The sequence below is a fragment of the Tasmannia lanceolata genome, unplaced genomic scaffold (genome assembly GCF_043159265.1).
Source record: "Tasmannia lanceolata isolate RefF3 unplaced genomic scaffold, GAP_Taslan_0.1 ptg000002l, whole genome shotgun sequence".
Lineage (NCBI taxonomy): Eukaryota > Viridiplantae > Streptophyta > Magnoliopsida > Canellales > Winteraceae > Tasmannia > Tasmannia lanceolata.
The window spans coordinates 35,225,523-35,239,333 of NW_027518679.1; the positions used below are offsets into that span (position 1 = coordinate 35,225,523).

Sequence of the window (13,811 nt, forward strand, 5' to 3'; positions counted from 1 at the left end):
ACATGGATTTCATATAGCATCTTTGCTAAAACCAAATAAATATTTTTTAAAGGGGTATGCTTTTGAAAAATAACATCTATATTTTCCAAAACCAATAGCCAAAGGGAACTTGCTATGTTAAAAAACTAGGACGAGTAATTTCTGGTTATGAATATTTGGTAAGAAAAATCAATAGCCCAGCGAACTTCTTAGTTCATGAAACATAGGAAGAGTAATTTCTAGTTTTTATTAACTACGAGGTAAGAAAAATGGAAAACAAATCAAGGTAATTTTTGCATTTCCCTTGTGTTATACTACTGGAGTACAAAGCTAAAGGCCAGGATACTTGTCCGCTCCATGGCTAGAAGACGAATAGCTTCATTGACAAGTTGTATTGATTCCTCAAGGGCTGTGATAATGTAACTCCAAGCTATTGTATCCAATTGGAATTGAGAAATATGCCAACCTGGAGAACTTATGGATAGAGGATTGCAGCCTACGGACCATACCCAGTCCTGTTAAATAAATAACAAATATAGGCCATAACATAAAAAAAACAGATGTTGTTACAAAGTTTAAGCTATGACCCCTGCTCCTCCTCTTCTTTGGAAGAAACACATGGGGCCTCATACCTGCTGAAAACCCTATAAGCTGAAATCAGAGATAAAACAAGGAAACTAGAAGACATTTTCACTTAGAATCGGAGCACCTGTAACCTTTCTGATGTGCACACACCTAAAAGATTTTTACAGAGACTCTCATGACATGGAAGAAAATAAAACATCACGTGCATCCAAAAACATCACCATTCAATACATCAATTGGTAAATCAAGCAGTAATCAAGCAGTAAGATTTAGAACTAGTAAATCTCATCTGTAAGATTTAGAACTACAAAAATCAATCCTTCATCTTCTCTCTAAAACAAGGCCTAGTAATTCGATCATTACAATCTTCCCTTCCCAAGATAATGGTTGCCCCCAGCATCTGGATGGTTCGCAACCATCACCTTCCAGTGTGCTTCCTTTACCTTGTCAGCTGTTGCATTTTCCCTGTCAAACCAAATATAACATACATGATTAAAGAATGGAAAAGGGTGTGCACAATCAGGAAACTGAAGAACAACTACTAAAATCATCCTCAAGTACATTGTGGCCCTTTTTGTTTTGGATTTGAGAACCGACTGTGAGACCAAAACAGATTATTGGACTCAAAATTAAAAGTAAATTTGAGTCCGATAATCAGTTTTAGACTCACAATCGGTTCTCAAATTCCAAAAAAAGAGTGGCAAAAGACAGTGAAACCAAAAGAAAAAACATACATAATGTTAATACAATCCCATCCCATACAGAAACCAAAAGAAAAAACACATGGTGGTCAACATGTAGCTCTACAATTCAACCCAATGCAAGAATACAATATGAAGAGCAAGAAGAATAAAAGATGATAAGAAACTACCAAGTACCTATTCAAATACATTGATTTCTTCACTCTCTTCCTCTTCCTCTTCATCTTCATCCCTTAATGTCATCTATTGGCACATAGAAAATGTTGCTTCACATGAATAATAAGTACAACATAGAAAATGAGAAATTCTACAAATACAAAGTGAGAAAAACCCGAACCTCGAGTTCTTTTTTACACGTTCTTGTATTATGGCCTAATTCTCCACATCTTTTACACTTTCGTTTCTTTGTTTTCACTTGAGAGGTCTCTATCGGCGATTTAAAACGTGTAGCAACCTTTGGGCAGCCCTTGGTTTTCACGACTTGTGGGTCATGAATATATATCCCTGCAGATTCACGCACAAAATTGGATTGTACTTGGCTAGAAGTAGTGTTTGCAAGGATAACTTGTGTCTCTCTCTTTGCTTGTTCACATTCTGCCAACCATACATCAAGTGTTTCATACACCTTCTTAAAAAGACTCCTATTACCCTTAAATTCATGTACTAGCCTTTGACACCTTGCTATTACACACCATGTTTCATAAGGAGTAACTTCATTACTATCTTCTTCGCCTAAAGACACCCCAGCACCAAGTACAAATCTAGCCCCGGTTGTCCATCTAGTTAAAATATATGGCTCTGGAATTCTACTCAATTGCTTCTTCGTCATAATACGAAGTATATGCTTTCACAAAATCCCTTCAATCTCGAATTTTGCACACTCACATGTAGCCTTCACACCTTCTTCAGACTCATCATACAAGACCTTGCACCATTTCCACTTCTCGTCTACACTCAGTCCCACAACGTATTCAGTTGTGTTGCAATTCTTATCCGTTTTCTCATGCCAACAGTCAAGGCTATCCTTAAACTCTACTTGGAATCTATCAAACATTGTCCTAGTATAACATTTGCTTGCTTCTTCTTCTAATTTGAACCTTGAAATCAACACGGCCTTTGTAGTTTTAGATCTGAAATCTTCTTCGGACTCTGCTTTACGACGAAACTCAAGTGCCCTATCATATTGATCTACGAATTCTTTTAAAGTGGTGTTCATATTAACATACCTAGCAAAGAACATACACATCAAAGAAAGCATTGATGCTCTCACTGCGGCCACTAGAAGTCATTCCAGCTGTGAATGTATCTCTAAAATAGGCTGGTACCCAGTGACTACGTAGCTCCCACATTTTCGCTAGCCATCCATTTTCATTAATCTTATATTTCTCTACTAATTCTTTCCATTTGAACTCGCTATCATGTATTTGTCTTGAATAAAACCATTTCTTGTAATTCTTGCAAAACTCACTATCAGTTTCTCTCATCGCAGGAACATGCTCAACTAAATGCTTGTGTATGTGCCAGGAGCAAAACCTATGGCGGGTGTCTGGGAAAACAGTTTGAATCGCATTTCTCATCGCCCCGTCCATATCTGTTATTATACAACCTGGCGCCTTCCCAAACATGCACTGCAACCACTGCTGAAATAGCCATGTAAATGTCTCCTCTTTCTCATCGGCTAACAATGCGCATCCAAATAGTGTAGACTGACGATGGTGATTAACTCCGGTAAATGGAGCAAATGGCATCTTAAACATATTTGTCCTGTACGTGACATCAAAAATAATGACATCACTAAACTTTAGGTATGCCTCTCGCGCCCATGAATCGGCCCAAAACATCGATCGCAAGTTCCCATTAATGTCCAACTCCATAGCAAATTGAAAGTTAGGGTCTTCTAATCGTTTCTTTTGGAAATATTCTGCTACCAAGACACCTTCCTTACCCATATTGTTACCCCGCTGTTTCCTCAAATGGGACACCACCTGATTTGTTGTCAAAGCAGCATTTGTTCCTTTACATGTGACGTTAATAGCCCTTTTAACACCAGCAGGCTTCATCCCTATCTTACTTAGGTCATCTATCAAAAGCTTACATGCTTCATTCTTAAAAAATCTATTGTGAGAACAATGCATTAGCCTTCTAGGTGGAGAGGTAAGCTCGTGGCAATGATCATCTTCAAAAGCTCTCACGTGCCACTTCTCATCTATCAAAGAGATATCCATCTTGGCTTGGCAGCCCTCTCTTACACTACGACGACGCTTCACTACTTTATCACTCTCTTTGTTATCTTTCATTTTTTTGAACCCCGCTTTATACATACAAATCTCCTAAAAATCACTTCCCCATTTTTCTTTGACTTATAAGTTGTGTCTTTTCGAATTCCAAATCCCATACCCAACGCATATAAATTATAAAACTCATATGCAGCGATATCGGTATCAAACATCTGGTCCTTAAACGGTTTAGAAACTAAATCTCCCTCATTAACATCCTTAGTAGGCGTGCTAAATGTACCGCTACAACCCTCACCGTTATCTTTAGAATGTAAACAACCCTCATTCAGATTTTCCTCCTCCTCAACCATAACAAATTCATTCACATATTGTCCATCATTTTGTAAGCCACCGGCTTCGGACGCCATGTCATCAACCACAATCAATCTATTAGCATCTATATCATCAATTGCTAACCCAAAACCTTCGGACATTGTGCCATCCATTAGCTCAATAAAACTTAACCAATCCCTTTCAAATAGAGCTTAAACCCACTCAGAAGTTCTACCTGCGATTCAAACCAATCATTCCAAACACAACAGTAAAGAGTTTATTCAGCAAATAAACCATCATTTGCAAATCTGTAGTGTTAAAAATCTTAAACAATTGCAAATCTGTAGTGTTAAAAATCTTAAACAATTGCAAATCTGTTGGTGTTAAAAATCTGTAGTTTTAAAAAAACTGTAACAAATCTGTAGTGTTAAATGATTTTACGCAAAATCTGTAACAAAAACAGTAACAAAACTTTAACAAATCTGTAGAGAAAAAGGGTTTAACAAATGGGGTAGTGTTAAATGATTTTACCCAAAATCTGTAACAAATGGGGTAGAGAAATATACCCTGCCACAGATCAAATAAACCCATATTGGTATTGAAAGTGCAATATTAGTATTGAAAGTGCTCAAGTGTGTGTGTGATCTAATTGGATTTTTCCATTTTGGGTGCAAATTGTGAATGAAATTGCAATCTAAATAAAAATTTAGATTGCAAGTTTACAATCAAATTCCACCCACAATCCAATTAGATTGGATTGGAGTTTATTACTACAAATTTAAACAATTTAAAGTGGGAAAAAAATATGAAGTAATAGCTTCAGATAATCAAACTACAGATGCAAACAAAGCTAAAAAAAACAAAGTATCCACTAAAAAAAAAACATATCCCCAAAACCATGGCAGAATCAGTAAAATCATTTCCCCTAAATCTGTAAAATCTTGAACAAAAATCCCCAAAAAAATGGGAAATCAATTTAAAGAAGGGTTTGAAAAATAGAGAAGAGAGAGAAAAAGGGTTTGAAAAATCAATTGGATTGAAACCCTCGTTTTTTTACCACTCTCAGTAAAATCATTTCCCCTAAATCTGTAAAATCTTGAACAAAAATCACCAAAAAAATGGGAAATCAATTTAAAGAAAGGTTTGAAAAATAGAGAAGAGAGAGAAAAAGGGTTTGAAAAATCAATTGGATTGAAACCCTCGATTTTTTACCACTCTCAGTAAAATCATTTCCCCTAAATCTGTAAAATCTTGAACAAAAATCCCCAAAAAAATGGGAAATCAATTTAAAGAAGGGTTTGAAAAATAGAGAAGAGAGAGTAAAAGGGTTTGAAAAATGAAGAATCCAAACTAAAAATGAAAAAAAGCTCAGACGCGCGGGAGAGTGAGAGTGAGAGAGGGAGAGAGGGAGAGAGAGAGAGAGACGCACCTGAAAAAACCTAAGTGTTGGAGGGAGAGAGAGAACCGTCGACCTCTGTTTCTTCGTTTGGGAGAGAGGGAGAGATGCGCGGCGTGAGGAGGGTTGAAATCGACCGAGTGTTGGGAGAGAGGGAGTCGGTTTTTCTCCTCTAGGGTTTCTTTCCCTCCGGAGCAGCAAGAATCAACGTAACAGGTGAGGGTTTGGGTTTTTTCATTGTATATAATTGGACGGCTGCGATTAGAACAATCCACGGTTCTCTTTCTTCCTGCGTTAAATAAGAGAGACTGCATTAATAAGCTTAGGTACTCGACCGAGTACCAACACTTTTCCCTATATATATATATATATATATATATATATATATATATATAAGAAAGAGGACCCACTTTGTAAAACAACGCCTCTTCGTATTTTTATTTTTATTTTTTGATAGGTAAGCTGGGGTTAGGCAGACCCCTACCAGATATATTAAAGAAAAGCAAACCCCTAACACATATGAAAGGGGGGGCTAACAAATGCCCAGTAAGAGGAGGCCGAAGAGCCAACCAACAACACCAAAAAATAGATAAACAAAACAAATTACAACCAAGCTACAGCAACAAAGACTGCAAAAACAACACCACAGCCAACACAGGGCAGCATGCTCCAAACAAACAGCAACGAAGGATCAATAATAAACCCCACAACATGAAGGGCAACTCCCTAATTCCTAAACCAATCATAAAGCAGCTGCTACTAGCCCCCAAAGGAAACACACCCGCCCAGGACTAGCCTAAATTTGGGGATGGTTTAGAGAGTGTGGGTAGAACACAAGAAGAGTAGGGTCTAATAAGAATAGCCGGAGACTTATCTTTCTTCTTCCTAACCGTTTGCCAAACTTCATTTTCAGGATCTGATTTTTGCCTAACAGGAAATTCCAAGGGTGTGGGGTTCCTCCTGGAAAAAGAATCCAAATCGACAAGAGCCGAAAATTTATTTCCATTAGTGAAAGGAGAAGAGCATTCTGGGGTTATGGGATTGGGGGGATTAACTTCAGGCTGATTATGGACATCCAAAATCGCTGATCTTTGAATGGGCCTTCATACTTTCTTCTCGGTTACAGGACGAAAACTAGATTGCTGATGGCACTCATCGGAGCCATGGCCGAAGTCAGAACAGAATTTGCAGGCTTTTGGTTTCCATTCGTAAACAACTTGTTGGGTTATCTTCCCCGAGGAGGTTCTGAGAGTGATCGAATCAGGAAGGGTTTGGGTAGCACTTATCTGAATAGACATTCTTTCATAGTTGAGGCGAGTGGCTTCCGCTGTATAAGTATCCATGTAAAGTGGTTTTCCAATCAAGCTCGCAGTCCTACTCGAGCAATGGTGAGTCTAGAATTTTAGATGGAGCCCCGAAAGCCTGATCCAAACTAGAATTTCGAAAGAAAATTTCATTTCAAGTGAGGAATCAGGATCCCATCTTTGCAGAATCAGAGGCCTACCTCCATAATTTTGCCCAGAATCTTCAAGGACTCTGGTACAATCATTTGAAAACTTAAAGAGAAAAAACCCCTGCTCCAAAGTGTGCATCTGTAGAGAACCGGAGAGCTTCCATTTACGAGAAAGAGAGTCACGAAGGGAGACAAAATAGGGTCTTTTGCCAAGGAAGTAACCCACGAGGCAGTTGGCCCACATGTTTTCCGATTCAAGCATTTCGTCATTACCAAACCATAGTTCCATCTTCTAACTTTCCAAAGTGTGCCTCTTCGTATTTTGTAACGCCTCCTCTTCCTTCACACCTCCTCACAGAGAAACCTTGCCTTTTGCTTTCTCTATGTTCTTGCAGAGAAACCCTTCATCGGTGTTCTTACGTAAAACCAAGGTATGATATTCAGTCTTTGAGTCAAACCCTGATTCTAATGGGTACTGGCTCAAACCTTGTGAATTTAAGCACCATAACAAGGATCACTTCTACCTTTTGTTTGTAGCCCATTTTGGAATAGGAAACGATCAAGTGCTTCATATAATTCCTTACCATATACATCATACCGGTCCCTCCTAGAAACGGCTGTGATATGCCTTTAGTGCGTCTATTATAGTTAAGCGAATTCATTTGATCATTTTTAATCCTTTCCTGATTAAAACCAACCTTAAAATTCGAAACAATTATTATTCCTTTAGTGCGTCTATTATAGTTCATCTTTACCTCCCACACCACCAGTGCATTAGCCGCCTCGGCTACTCCATACCCATATGATCTCATCACCCGTGCATTAGCAATTTTTTACGTAATTTCCATCATATTTTTCTTATGTGAAGTTGTTAGAGATGGAAAGTAAGCGAGTGGTGAGATCCTTGGGCATCCGTTGCTGAGATGAGGCCCGATGTTTCCATCTATTTCCGTCCATAGCAACACCCTACAATGCTAACAGAATGGTGGAAATCTGGTTCTATTTCAAAACCAGTTTTATTTATGGTCATTTTCATATTTGCATTTTATCATCGTTTAAGTTCTCTTCTTTTTTGTTTAATGTTTTGGCATTTTCATTCCTGTTATTGTACCAATGATGTGGATTTTGTTGCAAATTCTTGAAGACTTATATTAGAAAGAAGTCATTTCTCAATGACATTAGTTTCCATTCTTATATAAGTTTATTTAATTTTAACCTTATGGTCAAAGTTGTAGTGAAAATTCTTTCATATGTGATTCTAGGTCTTCACTTTTCTCTTGCTATTGGCTATATTATGAATTGAAGGGTTACTTTATTTAACTCTATTTTGATCTTCAGTACAGATTTATCATATATTAAATATTTTAAATATTTTCCTTCATTGCCCACTACTATTTTTTGGTATACCATATGTATAGATTTGGGGCAAATGAAACTGAGTTGCCCACTACAAACTAAAGGCCCGGACTCTTCAACTGCCTCAGGTTTGCCCTTAAAAACCTAATGATCTCTCTCTCCCTCTCTATCTAATTTTTAGTGCAACTATTTGATTTAAGATGAGGCTTTACTCTCTTTTTTTCACAGACAGAGCATCGAAGATGATGCAGCATTTCAGTATCCATGAGTTTTGTAGCCATTCGTCTCTTCTATGTGGCGGTATGGTATGGCAGATAAGAACGTGTCATCTGATTTCCAATGTTTCATCAAAAATCTGGGTAAGACTAGTTTCTTTTGTTTACGCTCTTTCATTTTACAATTTGAATAGCATGGCTATCTTTGCCTTTGGTGTTTAGTCCTCAATTCAGTTTTTCTTTCATTCTTTCTTACCCCTTTTTCTTTTTACTTCTTAAAATATTTGTTTACTTATTTTTGGTAGATATGTGTATATCTTCAGGTTTGTTATCAATTTTGACTTTCAAACTTTAGAGGTTCTACATGATGGAAGACTCGCAAAGTGGGTCCTAGGGCCGGTTGATCTTAACTGTTCATTTGATAGCCTTGCTTTGGTCTCCTTTCAAGCTACATTTGATAGCATGCCCTCTCCTTTCTCAGTGACCCAAAAGTGTAGAAAAGCTAAGTGGAGAAAAGCTTCTTAGATTTATGCCAATTTCTGCAAGTGACGTAATCTATTAGCAGTGTGTGGATGGACATTTAAAGATGTTGATGCATGGAAGAGTTGGAGAGAACAAGCAGCTCTATGGAATTATGAAAGGATTTTTTGTTGTACATCTTCTAGGCAGACCAATCAGTTGCTTGATGTATTGCTTGGCAATATAACGAAAATTGGATCTTTGATTTGGAATGAGTGGTTTCTTTGGATGGAAGAATTGGGATGAATAACAACCATTTTATTAATTATTTTTCTTTGAAATTTTCACCTCAAAAACAATAGAATGACATTATCTGTAGTGCACATGTACTTCCCTATAAATAGAAAAAGATTCAATTGGTTTCTTTTTTTCTTTTTTTTTTGTCGGGGAAGCCCCACAATTTAATTTTGATTGTATTCAGTTTGTTCGTATGTTCCTTTTATTGTGCCATTATAAATATGATTGCTTTCTCATTTTCTATTTTCCTCGCCTCTCATTTTTCGTATGATTCTTCTTTCATTGTTTACAAACTGCAGCATAACTATTCTTAGTTGAAACTCTTTTTAATTTCTAAGATGAAGCGGCAAATAGAAAGCTTTGATATATTACTATCATTTAATTTCTATTTATGTGTTGTTGTTAGGTACCATCTTTTAGATCAAACAACTATCACTTTCTATGTATTTTTAACTCATCTAAATTAACTTAAACCATGCATTGCACGGTTGGGACTTTGTTCTGTTTGGGAGAGAGAGAGAGAGAGAGAGAGAGAGAGAGAGAGAGAGACTCAAAATCAATACTAAAATACAAAACCAAACCAAACTGAACTTGGAATAGAGGCTCAATCTACTTGGTCCAAGTTGACACAAGAAAGTGACATTCCATCTATTACAGTTTCTCTCTACTACTTATTTCTTTCTCATTAGGTATTGGGTTTTTTCTATTGTAGGTGACAATGCTGGAATAGATGTCTATGCTATTCCTCATATCAAATAAAGGTAGCTATTGTCTTCTTTAGTGATTTTCTCTATTTCATTTGCTTTATGTTGATCATCATTTACTTTTTGAATGGTTATTATGTCGATCCAATGGATTTTGTAAAACTTCTTTTATGCAGACATTTTTATGCAGCGTGGTTTTTTATTTGCCCAGTCTCTGTCCTGTGGCCCCCTTTTATTTCCTCGTCTTTTTCTCATTTTTAAGGGGAGGATTTATTCCAAGAGTTGAATCAACACCCATACAGCAATTTTGATTTCACATCGTAACTAGATACATTCCACCACTAAATGAGCACCACTTCTCAATTCATATGCCTGAATTTTTTCTTTCTCAAATCGTATGCCAAGCTACTTTTTTCTTTCTATTCCCTTAGTAGTTAATAAGAACAGGACCTCTTCCAAGCTACCTTTTTCTTTCTCTACCTCTACCCTAACTAAAGCTGAAAATAACAAAAATGTCCCTACCTAAATAAGAATAAAAACAACTCTATGGGTCTCTCAGAGGGCGGGCCCGTCTCGAATAGACGTGCAAAGGTTCCGATCTCCATCATCATCACCTTCAGATGATGATGAATCATCGTCACTGTCTTCAGGAACATCTTCACCGCTGTCTTCAGGAACATCTTCGCCTTCAGAATCATCCCCGTCTTCATGATCAACGCCGTTAAAATTATCACCATCAGGATGATGGCCGCCTCCATTACCATGGCCGCCTCCTTTCGGCCAATAATGCCTCAAAATACTGGTGGAGCGCAAAGGGTATTGGTTACAAATTGTCCAATACCAACCTCACCCGCCTCCTCTTGCATCATCTGTTGTACCCATTCAAACGATTTTCTATGCGGAGACATTTTTTATTGCAATTATTCCTTACTTACTATAAGTGGCTGAAAACTGCTTCCATGTCAGCCCTTGGAATAGCTCGCTCCGGGGCATATTTGTCTTAAGTTGGAGGCCATCGAAGCAATCTGAATCGCTTCATCAGTTGGCATTATGCAGTAAACAAGAAACAAAAAGTACTTGATAAGAGAAAAGCAATAAAAAGATGAAGAAACATAGTTGCTAGATAGAAGTGGATGCAAAAGGAAAAGTGGCATCCCAAGTAGAAATACTCGGAGACTTTGATCCGAAGGACCAAGTCCACCTTGACAAAGAATTCTTTGTAACGACACAAAAATCAGTGGATTCCGCCTGCAGAATCTAGAATCATAATAGAAGAAGTTGTTGCATTTTTATTTTATTTTTTTTAGTTTTTTCAATAAAGAAGTAGCAGTAGGAAGGACCCTTTTTCACATAGTATCTATTAGCACACTTCTCCTTTGTTTTGATATTGACAAATCTTTTCTCTTTTATAAACTTCTCAGATTGAATGTTGCTAGCTTTAGGCACTGCAACGGACAATGAGAAAAGTGTAAAATAACACCACCCAAAAACAAGCATCAATAGAACTATATCCATCAGCTTAATTAACTTGATTATCGAAATAAATCATTTTGTTTAATCAACTAAATATCCCTTCAAAATGATTTTCATCCTAACGTTCAGGCATCAAAAGATGCTACACTGATACCCTAGCTGTACTTTTGGATGTAACATAACATGCATTTTGGGCAAAGTTGCCCTTAATTTTTCATGGGGTAATTGATTTTTTGAGGTATCCTCTCCTGCCTAACCAATATGCCATAAGTCCCAGGAGCAATGGAACACATTAGGCTATGCCCATTGAATCACAAATTGTTTTGGGACAATGCTTAGGTGCTTTCTAATGAGGAGTTGAAAGAGCAGATTTCTCTTTCCGCCAGCACTAACTGGTATAATTTCAACACCATCACTTGAAGAATATTTATTTTCCTTTTACTCCTCTTAATGTTAGAGGGATTTATTTACAGCGAAAAAAACATAAACTTAGTTAACATTTATCAAAGAAGAGCAAAAAAACATACAAGACATAGGGAGAATTTGTGGAAAAGAACGTCGCCAAAAATATAACATTCTCACTTTTATAATAGTAAAGATTTTGTTTATTGAATTTAAATCAAACACAAACTTGTTGGGTATATAATATAACCCTATTATGTTCTAATATAAGCCCAATAAGATAATGGAGAGGTGTAGTGGGCCTACTTGGGCCAGAGCCCATTGACCTATTAAAACCCTAGTGTGTGTGTGTGTGTGTGTATATATATATATATGAGGAAACTGTTGGTGAGCTTAAGCTCACCAAACTTATGGTGAGCTAGCTTGCCCAATCACATGGGGGCCCACTTTGTTAGGATGATCCAAACCATTCATTTGAAAGTCCCTTACATAGATGGGGGGTGTACCAAAAATCAGCTCCATAGGATCATCCTAACCCCTCCATTTGTGGAGGACAAAAATGGACAAACACAAGTCTGTCCATTTTTGTCCTCCACAAATGGAGGGGTTAGAATGGTCCTATGGAGCTGATTTTTGGTACACACCCTATCTATGATAAGGCCTTGCAAATGAATGGTTTGGATCACTCCCCAAAATGTGGGACCCATGTGATTGGGCAAGCTAGCTCACCAACAGTTTCCTCTATATATATATATATATATATATATATATATATATATATATGGGCTGGAGGCAACAAACTTGATATTCCAAACTAGATACCTTGGGTGTAATGCTTCAAGCAACCTCTTGCTTGACCTAATTCCTCTAACAATCTTGGAGCATTACAGCTAAGGTATCTAGAAGCACACAACTTCTTGAGTTGATACATTCTGACCTCTGTGACTTTAAAAGTTTCACTACTAAAGGTGGTCGGAAGTATTTGATCACATTTATAGATGATATGTCAAGATATTGACATATTTATTTGTTAAAATCAAAAGATGAAGCTTTTGATAAGTTAAAGTTTTCAAGAAATTGAGTTGAATTGCAACTGAACTTGAAAATTAAGAGATTTATGAGTGATAGAGGAGGAGACTACAAATTACATCCTAAATAGAGTGTTAAACTCAAAATGCTCCTCCACTCCGTATGAGTTATGGCATAAGCATCCTTGTAGATATGACACTCTTAAGACTTGGGGTTGTATTGCTTATGTAAGGATACCAGACCCTAGGAGACCTAAAGTGGGAACTAGAACAAACACTTGTGTTTATCTAGGAGGTGTAGAAGATAGTGCCGGTGATCGATTTTTGGATCTATCAACCAATATGGTTATAGAATCTCGAGATGCAATTTTTCTTCGAGAATAAATTTCTCAAAGATCAAGGTTTGACCATACCAAGCGATACAGAGATGGTTACAGAATTGCCGGTTGAGTCTGAACCAGTTACTTCTGGCACTTATCCCAATCTGATTTTCGAATCAGTTCCTGTAAGAGTTTCTACAAGAGATAGAGTACCCAAAAATTTTGGTGAGGACTTTGTGACCTACTATTTAGAGAATGATCCATGATCCTATAAGGAAGCGATGAGATCTAGGGACTCTTTATTGTGGGCAGAAGCCATTGATGATGAAATGAGCTCTCTGTTGTAAAATCTAATTTGGCAGCTAGTCGATTTGTCAAAAGGGGCTAAGACTGTGGGCTGTAGGTGGATATTGAAGAAGAAACTTAATCCTGATGGATCCATAGCTCGGTATAAAGCACGTGTCGTAGCTAAGGGCTATACTCAAGTGAGTGGGATAGACTACTTTGATGTCTACTCACCGGTCTGTTATTTGACTACGATAAGAATTCTTCTTGCTTTGGCATCTATTGAGCATTTTGTTGTGAATCAAATAGATATAAAGACAGCTTTTCTCAATGGAGAACTGTCAGAGGAAATCAACCTGAAGGGTTTGTCATGAAAGGTTTTGAGAATAAAGTTTGTAAATTAAATAAATCTTTATATGGTCTTAAACAAGCACCTAAATTGTGGCATCAGAAATTTGACAAAGTAGTAAAGAGCTTTGGGTTTCTGACGAGTTACTCAGATAAATGTCTTTATTATCGTTCTGTGTCGAATAAGGTCATAATTATTTGCTTGTATGTAGATGACATGTTGATTCTTGGTTCTGATCTCTTTGTAGTGAGTGACGTGAA

At 37.2% G+C, this 13,811-nt stretch overlaps 1 long non-coding RNA gene across 1 annotated transcript; it reads right to left on the reverse strand.

The window, feature by feature from the left end:
* Positions 1-745: 745 nt before the first annotated feature.
* LOC143884355 (uncharacterized) lies at positions 746-3,188 on the reverse strand. Its single transcript, XR_013252825.1, has 3 exons — positions 1,603-3,188; positions 1,443-1,508; positions 746-1,029 (listed from the first exon to the last, which is right to left on the reverse strand). It is a non-coding gene; the product is annotated as an uncharacterized LOC143884355 (long non-coding RNA).
* Positions 3,189-13,811: the final 10,623 nt, after the last annotated feature.